Source organism: Apodemus sylvaticus, chromosome 8 (assembly GCF_947179515.1).
Source record: "Apodemus sylvaticus chromosome 8, mApoSyl1.1, whole genome shotgun sequence".
Lineage (NCBI taxonomy): Eukaryota > Metazoa > Chordata > Mammalia > Rodentia > Muridae > Apodemus > Apodemus sylvaticus.
Window position 1 is genome coordinate 103,266,350 of NC_067479.1, and position 26,324 is coordinate 103,292,673.

General features: G+C 37.7%; 1 protein-coding gene and 1 pseudogene across 7 annotated transcripts in view; one reads left to right on the plus strand and one right to left on the minus strand.

Moving 5' to 3' along the window:
* Positions 1-26,324, minus strand: part of Nrg3 (neuregulin 3) — a 1,124,474-nt gene that overhangs the window by 514,805 nt on the left and 583,345 nt on the right. The window lies entirely within an intron of this gene.
* On the plus strand, positions 22,125-22,710 carry LOC127691076 (40S ribosomal protein S7-like; annotated as a pseudogene).

Genomic DNA, 26,324 nt, shown 5'->3' on the forward strand with positions numbered 1-26,324 from the left:
TATCCAGCAACTTCAGCCTTTGATATATAGTCATGAAAAATGAGAGTATGTTCAGTCAAAAGCTTAAACAAGACTCTTCATAGCTGCATTATCCTCAACAGTCAAATCATGAAGTTACCTTAAATGTACATCAAGTGATGAAATAATAAATAAAATATATTATTTCAAGACCATGCAAAATTATAACAAAATTCAATTATTGTACACGATAAAACACAAAAACTCAGTATCAAAGTGCTAAGAGAAAAAAAAGCCATGAACATCTGAGCTTATAATTTTTCTACTTCTGAAAGGTATAGATCTAAAGCAGGCCAAATCTATATCAAAATAGATATTTTGTTTTCTAGGCCTGGAATTGATAGAGACAGTGATCTGGGGTGGGAGTAATAGCAAAGAACACCTGGTTTCTGGTTGAATTAATTAAAATGTTCTGAAAATTTTATGATGATGGGTGCCCAGATCTTTAAACCCTTTAAGAAATGGGAAATTACACACTGTAAAGAGAGGCTTTGGAAAGCCTATGAATTATATCCCAATCTTCTATTAAAATACAAGGCATCCTGTTAAATTTCCTCTTTAGATAGACAATAAGTGGTTTTAGAACACTCAATTTAAGGACTTTTTTTTTTTGCTTGTTTTTGGAGACAGGGTTTCTCTGTGTAGCCCTGGCTGTCCTGGGACTCACTCTGTAGACCAGGCTGGCCTCGAACACAGAAATCTGCCTGCCTCTGCCTCTCAAGTGCTGGGATTAAAGGCAGGCACCACCACCGCCACCACGACCTGGCCAATTTATGAACTTTTAAACTGCAGTATTACATTTAATTGCTTGATTTTTAAAGCTGAATGTCAAATATTAGCAAGGTATTTTCTTTTATCTTTTAACCCCTTTGAAGCCCCATAGAAAAACTGACAAGAAAGGGCTAGATAAAAAAAAAATCACGAAATTTCTCAAAAAATAAAAATAAAAATACTTTAGAGATCATATGTGACATGGATGAGAGATCAGGACCTGGCAATGAAAGAGGCTTATATCATAATTTCCCAATGATTTCCACAAATGTGTGAATGGGAGATAGACTGTGAGAACAACAGTTTCTGAGTCTGGCTCTTCACGCTCTGTCTGGGATCAACCCCAGTTCAGAGTCACAGTTCAGAGAAACGTATGAAGAGACCAACAGATCTACACATGAGACACTTGCTAACTAAGAGGAGAGAAGTAAACCCAGATAAGGGTGAGGAAAATAACCTCTTAGGAGTTTTTGTTGGGAAGACTGTGAGAGAAGTAGAACACCTCCATTCCTACGGCAGTGACTCCTATCACATTACCAGAGATAGAAGAAACCAAAATGCTTTTGAATCCACTTGGATTTTAACTCGGAAAAGGGCTTCTTAAATAACCATTGCCTTGTCCACCACTAACCTAGGTAGCCCCTAATGGACATGGGCACAAGTCATCTCATTCTATCTTTCAAACAAAATGAGAGAGCTCCGACTAGGCACATGTTCCAGGACAGGCATTGACAGGTTAGTAAATAATTAGTCCATCTTCTGGAAGGTCCAGGTCAGGACACAGACCCTTAGCAACACTTCCAGAGCTCTGTTGCACACAGTGGGGATACCACACTTCTCATTATGTTACGGATATTGCAACTACTGCTGCTTTAATCGGGATAAAAACTCTGCTTCTTCTGCACAGTTTCACTAATACTAGCCTATTTCAAGCCTGGCATTCTAAGCAGTTCAAAAAGATCAAGGGAATGTATTGGACCAAGATGTCCAAATAAATGTGACATCTCTGCATTGTCATCATGGAAGTCTCCATTTGAACCTCCTCACTGTAATCTTCACAATGCTAAAACTGGCTGACAACCTGTAACATTCAAATGGTTTTCCAGACTACATGAAGGAAATAGGAATGGAAGAAATAATGGCACTGTATATCTGGGTGAGCACAGTCAAAAGAGTAAGCTACTCTTGCTCACAGGATGGGAATGTAATTTACATTTGGAAGATATGGAAGTTACAGAACCAGAAGTAATAATCATGGAGTTATAAAATATCTAAAATGGTCAGGACTCATTGGGATGCACTAGACAGCCAAGTGTCACAGAGCAGAGAATATTGGGCATATTTCATTAGTTCTTAAAAGACAGAGGAACCTGATAGGTCAACTATCCCCATTATACTAATAAACAGGTTTTACAACGTCTCCAGTCAGTACAGCATCACTTTCCAGGATTCCTCTGAAAGTCACTGAGATCACATTGTAGCTGCTCATGCCAGAACTGAACATCTGGGGAAAAGCAATAGGATTACATTGATTCACGGGGGAGCACACATAATGCCATTTCTCCTTGACCTCTATTGAGCTACCTTCATTATCAAATCTCTTGGAGTTATGGGAGGCATTAATTTCTGAACTGCTCAGGCTGGTGTGTGGAGTTTTAGTATCAGGTGTCATCTATTATACCTCACAATGGGATTTTCTGAACGTGAGCTTGATGATAAAATCAAGGATCAGTCCAACAAATGGGAAATTGCCCATTCAGACTAACCTCCCATCTACCTTTTTTTCTGTACACTTTAATGGCCCTGTCACCAGATGCCCTCTGATAAAAACTCTACAGTGTTAATTTGAACTGTGTAAATGTGTTCATATTTCATAATACAGACAGGAGTAAAATCAGAAAAAAAATTGACGCTATGTAGAAACTCCCAAATACTCTTTAAACAAGGAAATGGTATAAATGATATTTATAATTCCAGCTCTTCATAAAATAATGCATATAGGGTGGTATAATACTTTCTAATAAAAGGACTATTTTCTAGTTAATGTATGTTTGTAAATTATAACTAGATTGGAACTACTTTATGTCAGATTTTGTTTGGTTTTATATTGTCTTAATCCTGTAACCAAGAATTGTCACCAAGCAGAAGGATATTTGTTAATTGCTAATTAATAACAAATATTATTATTTCTCTTACTGTATTGGTCATTTCTTTTCTCATGTTAACAATTCAGATAGAAGAGAACATTAGTACATATTCATATTCTTTAAGAATATTTTGGATATATTTAATTATATTAATATTTCCTTTGCATTGGGGACATTTTAGACATGCAATATAATTGTGTATATTGCACTTGGTCTTTACTCTGTTGGCATTTAAGACAAGTCCTGTACCTGGTAGCTTGAGGGATTGGGTTGTGACTTTATCTCATTCCACAACCACATTCTTAACCATGGTTTACTTCTATAATGTGCAGATCTATCCCAGGTTAACAGATGCCACACATGTGGCAAGATTTAATTTTTTTAAAAATTTTATTCGATATATTTTTTATTTACATTTCAAATGATTTCCCCTTTTCTGGTTCCCCACTCCCCGAAAGTCACATAAGCCCCCTTCCCTCCCTATGTTCTCCCACCCACGCCTTCCCACTTCCATGTTCTGGTTTTGTCTTATACTGCTACACTGGGTCTTTCCAGAACTAGGGGCCACTCCTCCATTCTTCTTGTACCTCATTTGAAGTGTGGATTATGTTTTGCATATTCCAGTTTTCCAAGCTAATATCCACTTATTAGTGAGTGCATACCATGATTGATCTTTTGAGACTGGGTTACCTCACTTAGTATGATGTTCTCCAGCTCCATCCATTTGCCTAAGAATTTCATGAATTTTGACTTATTGTCATCATTTTCTTTTGTAGATGCAACACATATAAGATTTACAACATGTAAATGATTTTATATAGTAGGATCTTGCTGATTATAAGATTAATTTGTATAACTTTTTATTTGAAAGATTACTTTCCAGAAATAGCCTCACATGGAGTTTTCTGGGTATTGGGTTTACAGTGGTTCCTTCAACTCATACTATTCACCTTCATGTTGGTACAAAGCAAAAATTTCTCAGTAGGAAATGTACATCAAAGTTCAATTCTTGATTATTTTCTCCACAGGCCAGCATTATATGTTATAGTACTTTCCTGATATAGGGACGGGGCAGGCAATTATAGCGCATGTAACAATAGACAGTGGAGTGTATAGTATTGCCAAGCCACAATCTTTAAGATGTCAAATACATTGCTAATTTACAATATTTCTGATTGACCAATTGTTGACTAGATTGTCGTTCCATTATTAAGTAACATACGTATTTATTATTTCTAAACCTTCCTCTCTCTTCTCTCTCTTCTTTCTGTCTCTGTCTCTGTCTCTCTCTCTCTTTACTCTCTTACACACAAACACACATATACAAAAATTCAGACAAAGAGAGCAGGAGAGGAGAGAGAGACAGAGAGATATAGACACACAGGGAGAGACAGACAGACAGACAGATAGACACAGAGAGATTTTAGTGATATTCGAGTATACATATTTATATTCTGTTGAAGATTTCCTCCCAGTTTTCTGTTAAATTTCATTCTAGAATCATTTATTTTATTTTAAGACTCTAAGTGTTTATATATATATATATATGTCAACACATATAAGTGTTAATACCTGTGTGTGTCTGATACCTGCAGAAGACAAAACGTGGGTTTGATCTCCTGGTTGGCATTACAGATGTTTGTGAGTGGTCACATGGGTCTTCTTCAAAAGCAATAAATACTACAAGTGCTCTGAACTTATGAGTCACTTCTTTATCCCCTGTTCTGATCTAATGGAAATATATTTAATCAAATACTCAATTCTGTATTCCTAGATTATTCCCAGCTGTACCACTGCAATTTTAACTTAGGATTACTTGATATTTAAGTAAGACAAACTACTTTGGCCAGTGATCAACCTCAACACTTAGAGTCAGTAAATCAAACAAAAATCATAATTAGTTTCATTAAATAAGAAGGAAAACTGTCCAATTTATTTAACATGCACCCATATACTCCTTTATTATACATTTCACATCCAATAATGACTCCAATAAAAATATTTAAATGTACAGAAAGACCGGGTGTGTGTAGAAGCTGTTAGAATCTCATTAGGCCAGATGGTATCTATAAATGGAAGACATTTCACAGAGACCTAAGAAAGAAACCAGGCAAATTGATGCCAGTAGTTCTGCTAGAAGAATCTCCAAGATAGATGCATGATTCTGGAATGCAATTAAAGACTTTCACACAAATAAATTGGAAGGACATTCATTTGCTTAGAGAACACCCTGGACATTATATTTCAAAGAATTTTTAATTCATTAAAAATAAAAGAACAGAGGGAGAATGTTGTTTCCTATATCCTTAATCAGAAGCTTGTATTTTCAATTCTATATTTGCCTGCCTATAAACTGGGAATCAGTAACAGAGATCATCCTCAGTATTAATTGGGAGAAGCTTGTCACACACTGTTTCTTTGGAGATATTAGACTTGCTCATGTTGACAAACTTTCTGAAAACAATGCTCATTTATGGATTATCTGAAAAATCCTAAAAATAAAAGCAAAACTTAGAAAGGGATTTGTCAATCAAACATTGTATATAGAGTGAAAGTAAACTTACGCTGTAATAGTAGGAAAGTCTCAGATGATTTGTATTCCATAGAGCTGTACACCCTGACATGACCGAACCAACCAGGTCATCAACAGATAAGAAAATACCATGCCTCTGCTGATAGATTTTGTGATCAGAAACAATAAGAAATACAACAAGCAATGTCATGAGTTTCTTTTGTCATTATTTGTATCATCTACATTCAAGTTTTAATTTTCATTCATGTGAATCCACTGATATCTTATTGCTGGTTCTACATGTTTAGACATAACAGATAAATTTTTGAAATGTTTCCTAACTGGGTTTGTTATATTTGGGAGGGACCTATAGAGATGCTCAGTGTGTAAGAGCAGTGGATTTTAAAACTAGGGGACATGAGTTCATACCCTGAGCATCCCCATTAAGCAGCAGCTATGGGTGGTAGGCCTGTTACCTCAGCCAACATTGGGTAGCAGGGACATTCAGAACCCAAAAAGTTCTCTATCAAGCCAGAATAACTGAAACAGTAAGCAACAAGTGAGAGACTCTATTTGAATTCATTTAAGTTTTAAGAGCAATAGACTGTAGCATCCAATGTTCTGTTATCACATGTTTAGGTATGTTTTTTCCTATTCCATCCATGTCTAGTACTTTTCCAATTATTACAATTCACTCAGGAGGCTGATGTTGCAAAGAAATAAGATGGGGAAATATCCTACTCTCAAAATAATATGATAAGTTCTAAATATAGACCCAGGAAGTAAAAGTCCCAAAACAAAACAAACAAACAAAGCAAAACCAAATCAAAATCCTTTGCTCAAGACTGTGAGTAAAAGAAACAACTAGGAGGGAGTATCATGTACAAAGCTCCTTGTGTACTGGCTTGTTTGTGTGTCAAGTTGACACAGGCTAGAGTTATCACAGAGAAAGAAGCTTCAGTTGAGGAAGTGCCCCCATGATATCCAGCTGTAAGGCATTTTCTCAATTATTGATCAAGTAGGGAGGGCCCATTGTGGGTGGTGCCATCCCTGGTCTGGTAGTCTTGGGTTCTATAAGAAAGCTGAACAAGCCAGGGGAATCAAGTCAGTAAGAAACATCCCTCCATGGCCTCTTCATCAGTTCCTACTTCCTGACCTGCTTGAGTTTCAGTCCTGACTTCCTTTAATGATGAGCAACAATGTGGAAACAAGCTGAATAATCTCTTTCCTCGCCAACTTGCTTCTTGGTCATGATGTTTGTGCAGGAATAGAAACCCTGACTAAGACACCTTGTAGCCTGTCTTTCCCTACCTCTCAGCTTCTATACACACAAGCATCTTTATGTATGTATGTATGTATGTATGTATGTATGTATGTATGTATGTCTCTGTCTCAGTACATTCTCTCTCTCTCTCCTCACTCTCTCTCTTACACAACACACACACACACACACACACACACACACACACACACACACACAGGCACATGTTAGTATTTTCAGTCTCTTTTCTACCTTATTCATTGATGCAGCCTCTCTCACTCTCCAGTATGAGCTTTTGCTCCATCAATCCCCTATCTCCATCCTCTAAGAGTTGAACTTACAGGTGGGACACTACACCCACCTGGCATATTTATGGCTTCTGGAACCAGAGCCTTACACTTGTACATTTTATCCAGTGAGCAATCTCTACAGCCTTTCTATGAGTGCTCTTTCCTTACACGTATATGTATATATACACTTCTCCACATCACTATTATGTATTATACAGTGTCTAGTAAGATAGGAAACAAAACCAGAAAGAGATCCACCATGACACTGGCAAAATTCTGAAAGTCTGACCATTCTGTGCGCAGCCATTTGTTAGGACTCTGGATATACTAGAGCCCTCATACCATCTTGCTAGACAGTTAATTTGTATAACCATTTCTAGACCATCATCTAACAAAAATGTAGATAAATGCTTTCCACAATTCAGTAATTGTATTCTAGTAATGTAATTTGCCATAGCCAAGAAAAATAAAACCGCATACCCACTAGACTATATCATTACTCAGAAATATACACAGTGAGGCACCGACTAAGAAAAGGACTATTGGTGACAACCTGAACAATTCCAAAATAAATAACATTGAACTAAAAACACAGTAATAAAGAAAAACATTGCAGTTCTATCTGTATTAATCAAACCAAATCAAGCTATACAATTAGCTGGTCCTTATTCATGCACATAGGATACAGTTAAAGAGTAAAGCAGAAACCTCCCCCAAAATAAAACAAGAAAAACAAAACACCAAGCTGGAGCACAAGCTCAGATAGCAAGAACCTACCAAAGGTGTCACTGTGAGTGTACTTTTTTTCACATATATGCATGGTGTGTGTTCTTGTGTGCATGTGTGCTTGAACATTTGCATTCATTTGTGGACATGCATGTCTTGTGGACACATGTTCACAGGTGCACATGGAGACCTTAAGCTATTGTTGAGTATCTTCCTCAACTATCCTCAGTTCTATTTACTGAGGCAGGGTCTCTCACTGAACCTCCTGCTTGCCAAGTACTGTAGTCTGGGTATGCAGACCCCCTACCCTTTTTTCCCAAGTACTGAGATTTTTAACAGTTTGCCATGCTCTCCATACTTTATGTGGATGCTGGTGATTTAGATTCCAATCCCCATATTTGCATAGCAAATGCCTCATCCACTGAACTGTCTTTAAAACCCATGTGTTCTTTTGAAGGTGAGTTTGGATGTATGTGTGACTTATTTCTTTAAATACATGGCACATATAACTTATAGCAGAATATTTCTTAGACATCACAGTGAACTCAACTTTAAGGATATAGTGAACAATAGAATTCAACTCGTCATGTACACACAGATACACATTAACATCTAATTATTGTCATAATTTTATTGAGTAAAGTTTCTAACAAATGACCCTTGGCATTTATTGACAAAGACAGCCTCCCCAATTTAGGAGTTGTGCTTTCTGAACTTAGCAGAAGTCATGTGTGCTGACTGTGGCCTGTGTACTCACAGAGATCAGCTCATGGTTAAAAATTAATGGGCATCTTCACTTCGGTTCATCTGCACTGGGGACTGTTGGAGAATACCCCACTCTGGTCTGACAGATCAGGCTATTATTCATCACACTCTTCTGTTTTCCATTTTTGTTCAGCAGACAGAACAAGGACATTCAAGGCCACAGGGAGGATCTGTTCTGTTCTTTCTGCCCAAGTCTCTGGTGTTTATTAATAAATCTGTAGGCTCCTTGCGGCTTCTCATGGACAGTCTTTTAAAAAGAAATAAAATAGCTTGTGCTTCTTTCCTATTTACACCAGCTCTGCTCTATCCCTTTTTGAGACAGGGTTCCCTCTCACATAGCACAGGCTGACTTCAAACTCACTATATAGGTGAGGAGGGCCATAAACATCTTTTAAAAATATTTTCTCTCTCTGTCTCTCTGTCTCTGTCTCTGTCTCTGTCTCTCTCTCTCTCTCTCTCTCTCTCTCTTTGTGTGTCTGTGTTCATGTGTGTTTATGTGTCTAAATGCTGGTACACATTTGCAATGATACCATTTGCATTTGAATTTTAGAGGACTAACTCTAGTGTCACTCCTACTTTCCACCTTATGGGAGGAGGAGGTCTCTATTATTTTCTGCCTCTGTGCTATATGTAATGGGGCTACAGGCTCTAGGAAATTCTCTTATCTCTGTCTCCACTTTCCTAAAAGGAGAACAATAATTATAGATATAAACTCTTGCTTTCAGCTGTGCATAGGTTTTTGGAGATTTGAACTCAGGTTGTCATAAGCTATGAACCAAGGGCTTTTATCCAACAAGCCATCTCTCTAAGCATGACTTTTACTTTTTATTTTTTTCTCTAACTCTCCCGTGCTGAGATTTCAGGCCTGATATATTAGCTCAAGGCCAAAGCTTAATGCATAGCAGTATAACACTCTACCAACTCAGATACTTCCTTTTTTGGAAGTATCCATCAGTGACATTCAGAGACAAGGATAGAGGAGCCTCATGCTGACCTTGACATTGTTGCTGTGAAGAACAAACAGCACCTCCTGCAGTGCACCTCACAGATGGTAGAACATAGGCCACCAAGTGGAGAAGAACAATCTAAATAGGAGTCCCATAACAGAGATCTAGTTATGGAGATGTAACACTGTCTTTATACTTTGGATTGTTTTGGTTGCTGTCTTTTGTTTCTTCAGTATGGAAATCACATTAGACTATTGTGTGCTTCCAAATGAGTTGCATTTCCCAAGAGTCTTTTCAATACATTCACCATGTCATCTCTGTTTCTTCTGTAATCAAGAGAATCAAAAGTCAAGTACTACATTTTGGTGGCACAGTTGTGGTTTTGCAAATGGCTAATAGCAGGTATTGGGATGAGTCATTTAGATTAGATAGCATTCAATACTACCCTCAACATATTTATCTACTCAGAAAGCAGGTAAATATTTATTTTCTTTGTGTGCCATGTATATTTTAAGTACAGAGGTTCAAGGCTGAACAAGCAGGCCAAGGTCCCTTTCCTGAGTGCCTCACATCTGATTCTAGCAGATGGGATTACTTTCTAAATGTAGGCAATGGTGGAATGACAAGGGAGAAAGTCCTCTGTCTCAAACTGAGGAAAGGTAATAATTTTTAGGAGTTAACCTCCACTGATACAAACTGAATGAATTTAGGGCATTTGGAGTAAAAGGGAGGAAATTTATTCCATTTCCTTTTCTTCTGTCATTATCTTCCTTGCTGTGGTGCACATCTTCCAGCAAGCAAACTTTAATACAGTAAGTCAACTATGCTTTTTCCCTCCCTGACTTCTGAATGTATTTGGTAAACAGAATGCAGCAGAAAGGAATGGAGGGTCAGAGGTAAGAAGAGAACAGAAGACCTTCAACTCACTCCATGTTGAACCATTTCTTATTGCTCCCACATTTAAGTGGACCCAGGTTTTGCCCTTTCTTTCTCTTGGTCGTTCTGTTGTTATATGAAAAACATTTATTTTTGTTTCTTCTCACCCCGCACCTCTACCTTTTCCCTCAGAATCTACCAGGGCTTAAATAAATAACCTTATGGGAAAACTCTGAAAATACTTACCTGCTAAGATTTGAACTGAAACTACCAAGGTGAAGAACACTGAGCTTATTTCTCAGTGAGCATTTGCTCAAAAATGGCCTTTGTAACACTGAAGACCCAGCCTTTGTGTAAGTGAGCAGGGTGCTATAGGATTACACCCTTGCATTTGTGAGAATGTGATACTTATTTTACAAATACTATTGAGTACTTTCATCATAGAAGTAATTATAAGAATAATCTGAATCCTTCTGTGACTTCACTGTCTGCTGATGGAATGAAACAATGATATTGGAATATTAAACATCAGAGTGGTATAAAATGGAGATATAGAGAAAACAATGGAAGTAAATGATTAACCCTGCTATAGGTACCTAGAGGTTTTCGATAAAGGGAGATTTTGCTGAAAATCCTATATATAACCTTGTATGTAAATGACATCTGCTTAAATGGAAGTGCTTAATCAAGGTCTTTTAAACAGGCCAGGAAGAATGGTACACGAAGAAGAAATTATGTTTGTAAAGGAATGACGGCAAGCAGACCTAGATCTCTTTCTAATATTTTGTTTGTCATGTCAATATATGAGTTAACTGGGCAACAGGTAATTCAATGATCCGATGTGTATTTTAAGAATGTAAATCCTTCACTGAAGTGAATGACAAATTTGTTAGGTAACCGCCTGCTGCCTTGGTCTCATCCCTTCCCTGGTGTCTCTTCTGGGACACAGGCTCAGGTAACTAAGGGATGTGTTACGACATCCATTCCCACTGGCTGTTGCCCATGTATCAACCTGGTATGAAGTTTTGATATGGCTTTTCAAACAGGAAGAAATAATCACACAGGACTAATATCCGGAAGACTTTTGCTAGTCACAGTAGAAGGCAAAATCCTGGACATCATACTAAATTTTTCTCAAAATGTAATTAGCAAGATTGTACTATTGGAAAAGTATGGCATTTGTCGAATTTCTTTCAAAGGAGTGTGTTGAGGAGAGGCAGACTGCCTATACAATGATAAATAGGACAGATGGCAAGGATACAGAAGGGAGCCAAGTTGGGACTGAGGCTGATGAACTTAGGTTTGAGAATGCTGGCACAGATAAACTTATGGAAAAACTCAGTGGTAGTCAATAGTTAAACTGTGGGCCTTGATCTTAGATAAAGGAGAGGATAAAGATATGCCTTTGGATGTCATCAGAAGCAGGGGAGGGAGCTAACTTGTAAGTATATCATAAGTTATGGGAAATGCATCAATAACTGTCAACATAATATAGCCAGACATATATGGAAGGAGGTAACCACTCATGAGATTCAGCCCCTACCAGAATGGACTATTGGCAAGTTTGTAGGGCATTTTCTTAAGTAATGATCAATATACAAGAGTCTATCCTAGTGTGGAGAGTGCCACTCCTTGAATGGTGGACATGGGTTTTATAGAAAAGCAGGCTGAACAAACCTTGGGGAATAATCCATTAAGCAGCATTTTTCAACAGACTCAAGGTCTCAACATCAATTTGTGCCTCCAGGTTCCTGTTTTGAGATCCTGGCCTGATTTCTTCTCATAATTACTACATGAGCTGAGAATTATTAGGTGAAAGCACCAAGGTCTGATGCCCTTACTGATGCTATGTGTTTGCAGAGAGGAGGCTAGCATATCTGTCCTCTAATAGACCCTTCCAGCCTGTTAGAGACAGATACAGATACTTATACCCAACCACTGGATTGAAGTCTGGGACCCCTATGGAAGACTTTCTTTTTTAAGTTAGGGTTGGTAAATATTTTATCCTAAGAATACATCTTATTAACCAGGCCAGACAATACCTGAGAAATGCTGCACAGGTAAGTAGTTAATCTGAGAATTACAGATCAGATGACCCCAAAAGTCGTCATCATTAGAGTGACCATTATCCTTGGTTTTTTTTTTTTTTTTGAGATGTCCTACTAATAGGGGCTTAAGTGAATATAAAATCTATGTCAGAGGATAGACAGCAGTACATACAGGCCTGACCACAGTCTCGCACCTTCATTGGTAGAAATCTACTCTTCTTGTGTCTATGAAACAAATTCTTCAAGAACTCAAATGTTCCTAAGAACTTGTTTCCAGTTGTTTTGTGTTACTTTTTTGAGTGATAATGAGGCCACTCTTGTGGTTGTCTTGTCTGCTTGTGTGTGTGTGTGTGTGTCTGGGTGTGTGTGCTGGCCATATCTGTTTTTACAGTATTTCTTTATATACAACTGATTTTCAGATGTTGCTATGCTAAATTTCCTTTTGGCCTTCTGTTAAACTCCGGTCCTTAAAGGCTTTGTATATCAATAGGCTAAGATTAGATTAAATTGATCTGGGACATTCCTGAGTTTATAATATCTGACGGATTTGAAATCTCTACAATCAATGGTCAATTTGATATTTTGTTTTTCCACTTATCCTGTGCTGGGTCTGGTTTTGGTATTGTATTATCATGTTAATTGACACTATTGGAATGAATGGAACATCCCCATAGGTTTTAGGGAAATATTGATTTCTTGTGGGAAAATACTCAAGCATATGAAGTCCCATAGGAGCCTAATTTAAACTTGAGAACATTCAATTAAAATGGATCCCGTTTAATTGGTTTGAAAGACAATCTTCTTGGGAAAATATTTCATTAGAGAAATGGTATTGAAGAGTCATGGGATGATAATTTGACAGTGTTAACCTCTGGTAACATTTTATCACAATCTAAGATACGCTATCTATTCTTATGTGTTGCTTTTTCTGTCAACAGTTAACACGGAACCAAGAAAACAATATGTATAAATGCAAACACATACATATTTAGATAAATCATATTATCATATGTTCATCATTAAGTTCTAAAATAGGGGAATTGTCAGAAACATGGTGCCAATGGTAGTGCCTGGAGGTTTCTATTTCAGTCTGTCTTTATAACACGTGAAGAGTGGAAACTCACCAGCTAGGTTAGTGTTATCTCTGGAATAAACATGAAGAACCATAAACTCAGTGCTGAGGGGTAGAGGCAGGCAGAGCCATAGGTCCTACAGGCTAGCTAGTCAGAGGTTTCAGCTCAGTGACTGTCTAAAGAATGAAATGATATCCAAATTTACCTTTGACCTGTACTGGTTCTCTCTCTCTCTCTCTCTCTCTCTCTCTCTCTCTCTCTCTCTCTCTCTCTCTCTCTCTGTGTGTGTGTGTGTGTGTGTGTGTGTATGTGTGTGTGTATGTGTGTGTGTCTCTCACACATGTGAGAAAATTAACTAAAAAGTCAATATCCCTTACACTCGTGTCTAGTGTATTTATGAGGGTAAATCCCAGCTCCATTCCCTATTCCTTCATTTCACAAATATTCTAGCTCATTAGGAGTGGGAAGCACATTCTTCTTTGCTGAGATCTTGAATACTGAGTATATAACCAATCTTTATTTTTTCTGAGGATGAATTCATATTTCCTCTCAAAATGATAACCATTTTACTCCTGCAGCCTCTTGCACTGGACCAAGAATGCCTACAAGTCTATTTTTTTTTTTTTTTGGTTTATTTTGAGACATGGATTCTCTGTGTAGCCCTGGCTGTCCTGGAACTCACTCTGTAGACCAGGCTGACCTCAAACTCAGAAATCTGCCTACCTCTGCCTCCCAAGTGCTGGGATTATAGGCGTGTGCCACCACTGCCCAGCACAAGTCTACTGTTACTGTATGGTCTACATAAACTCACATCTTACCCAGATCTTAGCAGCTCCTTACACCTGGCACTTTGCTCTGTTAACACTGTACAGGATAGGCAATGTTTCCACTGTGAAATTTGCATCAGAAATCTAGGAATAAGGAGCACAACACAGTTCTCTTCCCACCCCCATGTCAGTGCCCACCCAGCATGACTTAGATTATTATGCAAGGTTTTATGACAGCTCATAGTTCCCTTTTATTATCCCCTCCCCTTTATTTGCATGGGGCAGCATTGTTCTGAACACAGTATCCACCTTGTAATTACCTTTTGACATGAACAGTGGTTCTACAGGCATGACTAACCATCATTGCTGTGTATAACTCTGTGAATATAGAGGAGAACCAATAAAATCGGTCAAGAGAGAGTACCACCCGAGATGCATGGGCAAGCCCTGCTACACGGTCACAGCTGGTGAAGGTAATGACTTCACTGGGAGCAGACATTATTCAGGCAGATAAAACATTCCACAGCATTTGAACTTTACCCAAGAGTTTCTTTATGTGAGCAACTTACTCATTCTTAATACATTTCCTGGTTCTACAGTAATATAGACACAACTGTTATAGATTGCTTGCTCAGATTTGTCCCTCAACATGTGAATTCCATGAAACTTTGAGCCTTCTTCAAATTGATCTGGGAGACCAAATTCTAAGTTTCATGGATAGAAGTAGAAAGATGAAAGATTACAAGGAAGACAGGAAGGATGGGAAGAAAGGAAAATAATTGCAACAAGATAGAATAACTTGTACATCATCAGTGGGATTTCTCCAATGCCAATGGGGCAACTGCTCTATAAAACACAACTCATTATCACACTAAGAATATTTTGAAGTCATAGGTAACAAAATCTGCTTTGGCGTATTTAAACAACAACAACAACAAAAGAACTCCTTAGAAATGATAGCTTAGAAAATATCACCAATATAGCTACATCATATTGTCTCTGGATGATACTTGCAGATAGCACTGGGGAAGATTCTTGCACCAAATGTTAGTAGTGACAGTTCTGGTGAAAAATAGAAAAAGTTCTCTTCCTACTCTTCTTAAGAGTATAAGTTCCCCATCCTGTCTATCCCTTGGTCACAGGATATTCAAGGGATGTCCCTGAGGGAGATTAAAAGGGCAGGAGGACAGGGGAGCTAAGACCAATAACAACCCAATAACCTCTACAGTTTATCTGCTGCCAGGCTTCCCCCTTTACACTGCAGTATCCACCCATGCGACTCTCCAATGTCTATTCGCAGGCTTTATCAAACAGCCAGCCACATCTCTACCTACTGCTAAGAAAGACAGGAGGATAGAGATTCACTCACTTGCAAAACTAATAGCTAGCCTATGGCAAAGCCATGAATAGCTTCCTGCTACACATGAACTTCCTGTTACTCAGCATGATAAGAAAATAAGCGAAAGCTTTTTCCAGTCAGTGCTTTTATTTACCCGGTATACACAATTTACTGAGACCATAGGCTAAAACACTAAAATGATTTCATACCAGGAGGTAAACTGTCACATCCTCTCTGGATGGCAGAGATTACCTACCACCTATGGTGGGTTGAGGACTCTGGTCCTTGCTATAGGCGTCAGTTCTCAAAACAAACAGTTTACAGTTGATATACAAGAAAGCTGCCAAGAATATATTCCCAAAATTTGCCTGACCTTCTTTCTCATTAGTTTTTGTTGGTTTCTAGCCAGTTAAATATTTTGAATTGCATGAAGTTGTGAAGTTATTTCTATTTAACTTACAGGAAATAGAATCCTAGGGCTTTAAATAATTGGATGTACTTTATATTGCAAGATGATATGTGCAACATTTAAAATAAAACTAGCTTGACTATTATTTCACTATGGTCATAAGGAAACATCTAATAAAATAAATTGACCTCTTGAACCAGAGTCTGTGCTTGAATGACTTCCATTTTGGTACTCTTTCTTACTTACATTCTTCCTAATTTATTAGGAACATTAATTTAGTGGAAATATGTATAGACGCACACACACACACACACACACACACACAGAGAGAGAGAGAGAGAGAGAGAGAGAGAGAGAGAGAGAGAGAGAGAGAGAGAGAGAGAGAGGTGATGTATAGAGAAATAAAATTATCCTACATTCATTAGAAAGAATTTAGGAGGTCTTGGTTCTAAAAACCACTTCCCAAAATGATCATAAATCACATGGTGTTTCCCTAGAAGTCTCTAAAAATACTATCCTCAGTTATCATCGCCAAAGATGATGGTGCTTGCTTTGTATTCTGCTTCTAATTTTTCATGTTATAATACACTAATTTAAATGCACGTTTTGTTTTCTGCTTAACATTGTCAGTCTATCCGGCAAACACCTGTGGGGAAGTATAAATTAACCCATCTCTGTACCTTGATGGGAAACACTGAGCTTGCCACAATTATCAATTTGCCCTCAGGGGTCATCTTTTTCATCATTCATACATTAAAAATCCCACTGAGAATTGCATTAGCATGCTTTGCCATCCACTGTGCCACTACTCTCATTAACTGGACATGTCCAGGTATTCCATGAGTCACTCATTCATAAATCCAGGCGAATGCAGCTATTCTGAAGTGCAGTATGCAGGGGCATGATATCAGCATAGTGCCACAATGTTTCCAAGACTCAGAGAAGGCTCTTATCAGGGTAACAGTCAAGTGTGGGTTACAGCCCTTCATGAGAGACTGATAAGAAGAGACTTCAATCAGTGCCCAATGGTTGTGCCAAAGCAATTCAAATTGGCCTTAACTGTAGAGTTAACCAAAACCACAATCACCTTCCTCGGACAAGAGTTTATGTTAGAGCCACAGTAAAGATCTCAGAAAATCTGAACATATGTAAATGCCAGCCATACACATTTCTTTGTTCTGCAGGCAGTATATATATGTATACACACACACACATACACACACATACAGATACATACCAAATTGGGATGTAAGAATAGCCTGTTCTCCATTGAACAGATAATGCTCAGAAAGCACACTGTACATGGTCATCAGCCATACCATGAAGTTCTACTAGAGTGTCTGCTACAAAGTTGTTTCTGAAAACATACTAGACAATAGCTAACCACATGCACACAAAGAAATCGACTCACATTCAGGATTAATGTATGAGAAGAAAGTTTCTAGTACTAGTTTCGTTAAAATCATTTGATGGTCCCCAAATCAGGTCAAGCTCTGTCTTAGTCACAGTTTGTATTGCCGCGAAAAGCCATCAATACTACAGCACCTCCTATAAAGGAAAGAAACGTTAATATACAAATATGAAAACTGAAAGAAAGTAGAGGTATATCCCAACAGTATATGAGAGTGAAGGCCTAGATAGGGCTGGATTCTTTCTTGGTGATGATTCTAGTTTCCCCAATGAATTATATAATCAATGTCAGTTTCTTACTGGGATTTTCTGTAGGATTCACATACATAGACCAAATATTAAGCTGTCATTCTTCCCTTTGAGTTTCATTGCTAAGCCTGGGAACATGGAGTTAGGTAGGAAGACAATGAAATCACTTAAGGTATCAGGCTACCATAGAATTAGAACCCAGGAATATTCCTAAAATTACCTTTAGCACTCCCTGCTCACTGTTGTTAGCAGAATATCATTTATTCTAAAAAGTAGAATTAATCCAGAATTTGGAATAAAAACACATTCTGGTGGTTTGAAGAAAAATAGCTCCCATATTCTCATAAGAAATAGCACTACTAGAAGGTGTGGCCTGGTTGGAAATAAGTGTGTCACTGAGGGTGAGCTTTGAGGTTCACAAGATCAAACCAGGCTCAGTGTCTCTCTCTTTCTTCCTGCTGCCTGTCAATCAAGATACATAACTCTCAGCTTTTTTTTTTTAGCATAATATCTGCCTTAAAGCTGCCATAGTTCCTGCCATGATGATAATTTCTGAACATATAAGCAAGTCCCAAATAAATGTTTTGGTTGTTGGTAGTAGTTTATTTTTTAAAAGTTGCAGTAGCCATGGTGTCTCTTCACAGCCATAGAAACCCTAACTTAGAAACATATATTAGATGATTAGATAACTGTGGGATTTTCAGAAAATGGACTGTAGAGTCAATTTTCTCAGGGAAAAATTAGAAACAGTACCACTTAGAGCATTAGGTTCTAGCCACTAGTTTCATCATCTGTTCATATATCTTAAGAAAAGTGTGTCTATAGGCCCTGCAAATTGTACTTTCTTAAATTACCCAAATAATCTCTTTAATACTGATCATTCTTCAAGTCCATGCCTAGCTAAGAACTGAGTGCACATGTTTCTGAATGTCTTTCTATTTCAATATTCACTTTGGGCAGTTCTCTGATATAAATTAAGCCTTCAGACTCTGCTGAATTTCACATGTCTGTATTTAACTATGAAAGAAATATTTATACACCTTAGAAACGTCTGTCTTCTGTTTCACCATCACTAAATATTTTATTCTCCAAAATCAATCAGGAGGTGCAGGATGTTGACACACCCCAATTCCTTTCTGAGCCTTCTCTAGTGGAAATGGATAAGTTGTAAAATGAAACTGTAATCTTTGTTGAGACAAGAAGCACTTTTTAATAACTCCAGACACAGCTTATAATCATTTCGTCACATACTCTTCACAACATATCAGGCAAATCAAATCAGAAGACAAAAGAGTGCTAATCCCTGAGCAGAATTACATTTTTAAATAAGTCAACTATTTAAAATACATGTACTTCACAGACTCCCAACTGGAACTGTCTGATTTACTGGCTTTGGAAAAAATCTCAAAGGAAACCAACTACTTTGTAGACAGTTACATAATACAGAAAATTGATGACATTCTACAATATAATTACCAAATTACCTCATTAAATTTTGCACCATCCAGTTAAGGAAAGCAGGAAGAAGGATGTTACTCTGTGTAATAGAAGAGCAAACTGAGGCATAAGGGAATTGTGAACTGTTCTAGAGTAGCACACTTAAAGAGTATTTTAAGATTCAGATGCAGACTGATTTAAATGTTCGTGTCACAACACAAAAATAAAATTATTTTAGTACATTTTAATGAAGTATCAGAAAGAATATTTATTAAGAAAATCAATTAGTTTTCAATCAACCAGTAGTAATTTATGAATCTATTACTGGTGTCTCGAAAAAGTAGGAAAATACTGTATGCTTGCAGTAAGACTTTTGTAATTTAAATGAGGGTTTAAAAATTCAAAAGAAATTAGAAATGTGTGCTTATAAATTGATCCTTTTCACTATTCTGGAATAATCAGAGTGACGGAAGGATATTTCTGACTTAAACATGGCCAAATAAGTTGTCTACCCTCATATATATGTGCCCGTGTATGAGGAGTAAGATGCTAAGACATGGTCAATTCAACATTCAGATTTCCAGATTACTGATACAGTGGAAGGTCAAAGCGAAAGCAGGGAAACCATTAAAGCCCATCCCTCCTCCTGCTGAGGTGCTTCCGGTATTTTTTCTCCTTTCATTACTCAAATGGATGTCTCCCTTCTTATGATTGATGGAGACACCAGGTCACTATAGTTTTCATTTATTTTTCTCCTTCATTCAGTCCTTTATCAAGTACACACTGAGTGGATATTGTGAGACAAATATTTTCCAGAGTGTTAGGCATACGGGACAATGAACAAAAGATTCAACCCTTGCCCTTATCATCTTAGAAGATTTAAAATGAGAAATGGGCAATAAGTGAATAGATAGCAAAATATTTAGGAAAAAAAATAATGTCACCCAGGGATATTAGAACTGTAAGAATAGGGAGTCCCATTTGGGATTTTGGAGTTGACAGACATTTAAATGTAGTCGGCAGACATCTAATTGTAGCAAGATCCAATGCAGAAAATAGAGCATCCATGTGTATTTTGTTATAAAATACTATTCTAAGTTAAATAAAGAGGTCCTGAGATGATCAGGGAAGCATATTCCTGGCATTTTTAAAGGAAAAGTAGGAAGATATGTTTTGTAATGAAGCAAGAGAATCAATTGTAGAAGAAGCCAGAGGACATTTAGGTAAGGAGTGAAGCACAGAGTCCTTGGCAGAGTTAGATTAGAGGAATGGGGTGTAATAATTATGTGTTAAACAATTGCCACTGTGAATATTCACTGAAGAAGAACAAAGATTGAATCAGCCAATGACTTATTAGGAGGTGCAGGTAGCTACACCCAGGAGATGAAGCTCTTCCTGGTTCTGTGTACTCTCCCCATTATGCTGAAACCAGATAAAGCTTAGATAAACATGGGTAGAAATTGCTTAAAAGCCACCTACTTAAGGTCCTCTCACAAAGCACCTTCAGAGTTCACAGAGGAGTAGTCCAAAACCAAACTTGAAATTCTTCATTTTATTTTTCTGTTGAAAGTGGAGAGAGGCATTGGGAAAGGGTTTTACTGTGAACTTTGTGCTGGTCTTAAATTCTCAATGCTGCTGCAGTCTCTGGAATGCTGAGGTTGTGTGTGAACACCACACCCAGCTAGTTTGATAACCTGTTGACATCATAAGCTAAATGCCCTTCAAAGAGAACATGGAATATATCCACAAAAAAAAAAACCACTCTCTTCACAACACTGAGGGAAAAGGGCCATGAGATTGTGGCCAACCTGGGAGATGCATGCAACCTTATCTCAAGAGACAAATAGACAAATGGCAACATTCAAATTATGATAATGCATGTGGACTGTCAAAACTTACACAAAGGAACTGTAACATTTCCAGTCTTACCATCCAATCAACAAACATTATCTCACTCGGTTTCTATCAAGCCAATAAAGAGGCTGTGTCTTGGGCTAGTCCTCCTGTCCTCTTTTTGAATGTCCTCACAGCAAACCTCTTTGGTTTGGTGAATAATCAGTGTACCAGCCTTTCTTCTCAATGAATCGATACAGTGGACCCTTGCTCAATATCAAGTACATTGCAAATCCCCACTATCCTGATTGCTTTCTAATCCAGCTCCAACTTGTATCTCTTTCATTAACTTCATACATTTTAGAGCAACAATCTACAACCAAGCTCCTTTATCTTTAGATCAAGTTAACTCTATGTAGGATGCTCAATTTAAACTCATCTTGTTGCTTTAAGAACTTGGGGGCCTTCCTCTAGCTCCTCCATTAGGGACCTTGTGCTCAGTCCAATGGTTGGCTGAGAGCACCCACCTCTGTATTTGTCAGGTATTGGCAGAGCCTCTCAGAAGACAGCTATATCAGGCTCCTGTCAGCAAGTGCTTGTTGGCATCCACAATAGTGTCTGGGTTTGGTGACTGTATATGGGATGGATCCCCAGGTGGGGCAGTCTCTGGATGACCTTTCCTTCAGCCTCTGTTCCATACTTTGTCTCTGTCTCTTCCCACGGGTACTTTGTTCCCCCTTCTATCCCAGAGATCTCAGAGATCAAACTACCAACCCAAGAGTACACATGGAGAGACCCATAGCTCCTGCTGTGTATGTAGCAGAGGGTGGCCTTGTTAGACATCAAAGGGAGGAGAGGCCCTTAGTCCTGAGAAGGCTTGATGCCCCAGTGTAGGGAAATGCCAGGACAGGGAAGCAGGAGTGGGTGAGTTGGTGAGCAGAGGGAGAGGGGATGGGATAGTGTGTTTTCAGGGGGGAAAACAGGAAAGGGGATAACATTTGAAATGTTAATAAAGAAGATATCTAATTTTAAAAAAGGGAAAAGAAAAAAAAAAGAACTTGGGGGCATGTGTTTCCTCGCAGAGTTTGGTGGAAAAGACTGGGATGGGGGAGGATTCAGGAGGGTTCAGGGTTGCAGGCCCTGCATCCCGGGTTGGGATACAGCAGATTATCTGCCCTGTGCCTGTAGATGGCTCCAGTTTTGCTGCCCATGCCCCAGGTGACCGTCCTCCCTATAGGACAAAGCCATGCTCAGCTCGAGCACCAAGATTGTGAAGCCCAAGGTGAGAAGCCGGACGAGTTCGAGTCCGGCATCTCTCAGGCCCTGTTCAAGCTAGAGATGAACTCAGGTCTTACAGCGCAGCTGCAGGAACTTAACATCACCAATGCCAAGGAAATCGAAGTTGCTGCTGGTTGGAAAGCTATCATACTTTTTGCAAAAGTTCCTCAGCTGACATCGTTCCAGAAAATCACAGCTAGTTCTCATGAACTGAAGAAAAAATTCAGAGGGAAGCATGTAGTCTTCACTGCGCAGAAGAGGACTCTGCCCAAGCCAACTCGGAAAAGCCCTAAAAAAAAAAAATGAGCAAAAGCGCCCCAGAAGCCGCACCCTGACAGCAGTGCTCTAGGCCATTCCTGAGGACTTGGTCTTCCCAAGTGAAATTGTGGGTAAGAGGATCCGTGTGAAACTGGACAGCAGCCGGCTCATAAAAGTTCATTTAGACAAAGCCCAGCAGAACAATGTAGAACACAAGGTCGAAATTTTTTTCTGGTGTGTACAAGAAGCTCACAGGCAAGGATGTTAATTTTGAATTCCCAGAGTTTCAGTTGTAAAAAAAAAAAATGAGTGAATAAAGTATAGAAAAAAAGAGGAAGAAGAACTTGGGGGCAATGTGCACATTGGCTGTGGGTTGCTTTTGGATGTTAAAATGCAGACACTCAAGTCCCCTTTATAAAATTCAATGACATTAATAAATAAACTCCATAAATTTCTTTTTATGATTTAAGCTACATCTAGATCACTTAAACACCTAACATAATACAAATGTTCCATACATTGTCTCATACTTCACTGCTTATAGGAAAACAAGAAAAATATTGTGCATGGTCAGTAGAAATTCATGTTTTTGTTGTTCTTGATTATTTTCTTGGTTTTTAGTCCAAAGTTGTTTAACCGTACATAAATCAAACCTGTGGATATGAAGGGCTGATTCCACTATCTTGGTTAAGACTTTATATTCCCACTGCCTACAGGTAATTGTAAATCGTAATGTGTCCTTCTCTTGTCAAATAACTGCTCATCATTTCTCTCTCTTCAAATCATTCAACAAGCTATCCAAAGTATCGCATCTCTGGGAATGGTATGTTTGATAACTGCTCAGAGGTACTACAGGTCTCCTTCGACACACAGATTTTTAAAGAATCAGCTTAGGGTCATAAATTATCTAGTTTCTCCCACAGATGGTAACAAAGCCATCATTTGGATCACATACATATATAACTTGTGTATGTATCATTTCATTGATTCTCCTTATTGATGAGGTACAAATTTTATGAGGACCTATGGAATGGGTGTTATCTTCTCAGATGAAATTTACCAAGCTCTTTCTAGTATTTACATGAACATATAATATAATAGAACAAAGGCAATAAATATTGACTTCTGAGGTAATCCTATACTTGCTAGCAAGCATTAAACATAGGTACATAATATTAATATTGTCAGAAAATAAGATACTTCATGAGTGTTAAAAATATTCAGAACTTGAGAAGGGATTTCAGAGATGGTCTACATTAAGTGCTATCCTTTTCCTATGTCAGTTTCTTTCTCTCGCCCAGTGAGACCTCATACTCTGAGAGCATCCCTGCTTCACCCGTTCCAAGCCCATGGATCATGGATTGTCATCTTAGCCTTGACTCATAGTTTTCAGGGTCATTTTTTCCTCTACGACATTCTCACATTCTGCTCTTCCTGAGATCAGAGAGGCTCAGACAAGCTGTCTTCTTCTCATTGTTTATTTAACCATCGCAAGAAGCACTGGCTGGATTATCACCACTTCTGAGCTGGGAAATCAAAGGATTAGTCTGCACACAATGGAGTCAGAATTTACCTGGAGGTTGATCAGATGTCAACATTCTGTGATTTGCCATGACATTAATAATATAGGTGAAATGAAGATAAATAAACTCCTATAGTTGATCATATTTCTCTATAAGCAACTAATATTCTGGATATATATCATTGAAAATATGTACTTACAAAGTTCTGTGATAAAAAAGGGAATAAGTATCCATTCTACGAGACTATTTCTTGCGTTTAGAGCATTGAACAGGACACCTACTATCAAAAAGTAAAGCTAGAAATACAACAAATCATAATCTCCCTAAAATTTTTCTACAGAATGACAATCCCTAAATAACAAGACAAGGTCAAAGAACATGAAGAAATGGAGGAACAGATTGCTAATTATCGTTTTTATTATCTTAGAGGAGAGGAAGGTTTGTCTGTAATTGCTTTGGTAGGCAGTCATAGCAAATGAACCTGAGAAATGCAATATTCGTTCTCTAAAACTGTTGTCTGTTTCAATTTCCCCTTTGAAAGAATCAACTAAGTTTCTCTTTAACTATTTGGAGAAATGAAATCAAACTGAGTTATAGCTCAGCCTTGTGGGAAACTCAAATTTCTTCTTTGCCTCAAGTAGTCTGGAGTTTGCCCAAGAAAATAATTATTTTTTTTTCCAGCTGAACTCAACACTCTTCTATTTGACTACAGTGCAAGGGACATATTCACACATCATTTCATTTAATCATCACTAGACCAGTCTCATCTATTTCTAGTGGCATGTTTTTCTGAAGAACCACACTGGTCTACTTGCAACGCATTTGCAAACAGGTTTTTCCCCAGTGTTACTCACCATGCTTATGCCTCTCCTGAGCAATGGAATGCCTTTATCGTTGATTCTAGTCAACGACCTAAGTATAATCTAAGGTCTAAAATCCATCCTAAACTGCAGAACATGATGAATCATGTCATCTCCTCCTGCGAACACAATATATCTGTATATTTTGCATCTTAATCTAAAACACTTTAATAATGAAACTTTTTCCTTTATGTTTCTGTTCACACTATAAACCATGTAGTGTCTTGTGAAAACATGGGCTTACACAACACTATCAACAAGCAGTTCTCGCAAATACCCACTTTTTTTTTCCAGAATAATATCTTGATCTTGAGAAAAAACTGAGGTGAATCTTTTTGTCCAGGTGGTATGCTCCTCTCAATGCCCCCATGATCTTTTGTGATAAATCATTTGTCAATAGAGAAAGCTCTTACTTCTTGCTATAATACCAATAATTTAAAAAAAATGAAGGACAACTTCATAGCCAGAAAACATTACTAATCGCAGAAAACCAGTAAAACACCCATCCTATAAGGACATCTTTTTCTTATGAAGATAATTATTAATATGTACAAGGCATTCATTTTTAAAGTTTGACCTAAAACAAAACTCCTTTAATTATGCAAACTGCTCCTACCTACAAGTTCATACCACAACTGCAAGGAAAGTAAATAGTTTCTGTGTCTGAGATCCTGTTAGTACTGCCCAACTATGATTATGCAATTTAAAAAAAGGACCAGTTCAATATGAGAAATAGTACTGGTGTTTATCATAGTCATGGAATTGTTCCCACAGAAACGACAAAGAAAAAAAATCCTATAGAAAATGGGAAACTGTGTGCAAAGTGAATATCTTATCAAAGGGAATATCTTTGATATTCATGAGTATTCAATAGAAAAAATATTTCAATGAAAATTAGTAAGAGAAACTGAATACACATTTTCATAAATATATCTAAAAGGACAATAGGCACATGAAAATATATTCTATTCTATCATAGACACACAAATCAAAGCCACAATAAGATAGCATCTCATATCATATATGATAGGTATCCTGAAAATGGTGTAAGATGCAGGGTTGAATTATCACAATTATTAATACCAGTCAAGATATAGAAGAATATCCTGGGTATCCGTGCAGGCAAAAATGGTTGAGAAATTGTGATATTCATCTATCTGTCTGTCTGTCTATCTGTCTGCCTCCATGCCTGCCTGTCTATCTTTCTTTCTTTCTTTCTTTCTTTCTTTCTTTCTTTCTTTCTTTCTTTCTTTCTTTCTTTCTTTCTTTCTTTCTGTCTATCTATCTATCTATCTATCTATCTCAATCGATCAATATGGATATAGATGATATAGATAGATGTTAATATATAGTAAAATATTATTCATTCTTAACAAAAGAAAATCATCTGAGATATCATGCATAATCTCCATGTCATTTTATTAAGTTAAAAAGCTAGAAACAGGAAGACAAGTGCTCCATGATTTAACATGCTTGAAAAATGTAATAAAGCTATTTTCATGAAAGTCAGTGTGGAAATAGTAGTTG